This window comes from Protopterus annectens, chromosome 8.part0, assembly GCF_019279795.1.
Source record: "Protopterus annectens isolate FY-2018-M chromosome 8.part0, PAN1.0, whole genome shotgun sequence".
Classification (NCBI taxonomy): Eukaryota; Metazoa; Chordata; order Ceratodontiformes; family Protopteridae; genus Protopterus; species Protopterus annectens.
In genome coordinates this window covers 393477908-393479249 of record NC_056741.1, presented here as the reverse complement: position 1 = coordinate 393479249, position 1342 = coordinate 393477908, and positions in this window count along the sequence as shown.

Sequence of the window (1342 nt, the reverse complement as noted above, 5' to 3'; positions counted from 1 at the left end):
GTACTTCTAATACTTGGAATATTAAGAGGAGATTTCACAGTTTCTTTGTAATTAGCAGCTATAATGTGACTGAGGTGAGAGTCACTCTGGCTCTATATCAGAAGCTAAAATGAACAAGAAAACTGTGACAACAAAGAGTTTAAAAGAAGGGCAAGAAAATATCCACCCAATGACAGTTCCTACCTCCAGTGAATAAGCTGGTCAGGTTACCCATGCTTTATTTGACTTTACTTATCCTTTGTTGACTGAGTTAGGCCCACTAAGCTAGTGGCCTCTTGTCAGGGGACACCCCTGGTGGTATTTAAAGTACTAGGGGAAATAGGTGCTGTGGTACCTTTTACTTCACCTGAGCTATCATTAGGTCAGGCAGATGGGACCTTGGTTTAACATCTAATTTGAAGCCAATGACACACTCGGGAATGTATCATACTCCGTATGGTCATTAAACCATCAAACTGGTGTGGGAAGAGAACCCACAGCCTTCTGCACCAAAGGCTAGTGTGCTACCTGTTTAATTTGACTGTTTATGTTGAGACAGATGACTTCCTCGAAACACACACACTCGTGGCATATTCGCGAAGAAGTGCACACTCCCGTTATTCTTAATCGTTAACAACTCTCAGCTGTCCAGATTATCACAGACGGACCAGATTTGTGCCTCATATTTTTGTCTGTTCCTCGTAGTTTATTGTTTTCCGGCAAATGACTAGAAATGAACTCAGAAAAAAATTTCTCCGGGGCCTCAGCTGAACTTGTGCCCATAGCTCTCAACCTTCCATCTCCAAAATGAGGAACACTAGCCCTCATAAATGTGGAACAAATGGGCAAAATGTGGAATGGAACACACACTAATGGCTTACTAACAACTTCAACTAGGAAGGCCATATGATGGTTAAATATGCTGGTTTTGCTTATAAAGAAGATATTTTAATGAATTAATATTATTAATTTATTTGTACCATGGATTTCACTTAAAACAATTCCTAACACTGAATGTGTGACAGAGTCTTTCAATGTGGAACATTGAGGAACTTTGAGGAACATGAACTTTTTAAGACCCCAAATTAAGTACTTCCTCGTAATGAGGTACACTTGAGAGGTGTGCTTGTGCCCCGACAGAAGATCGTAGTAAACTAGCTAATAAATAATGGCAAACAGTTGAGTTTGACTTCATATATTTCACAAAGTGCATACTAAAGAAAAACTCGTTATTCTACCAACTATGCTTATAACAACACAATTTAAAAACAGTTTCCTATTTGCACCCTCCCTCCCTTAACTTTGCCTTTGCCTAGAACTTGCCATGTCAGTTTTAGAGGTAGGGCCCAAAGACTCCGGTACA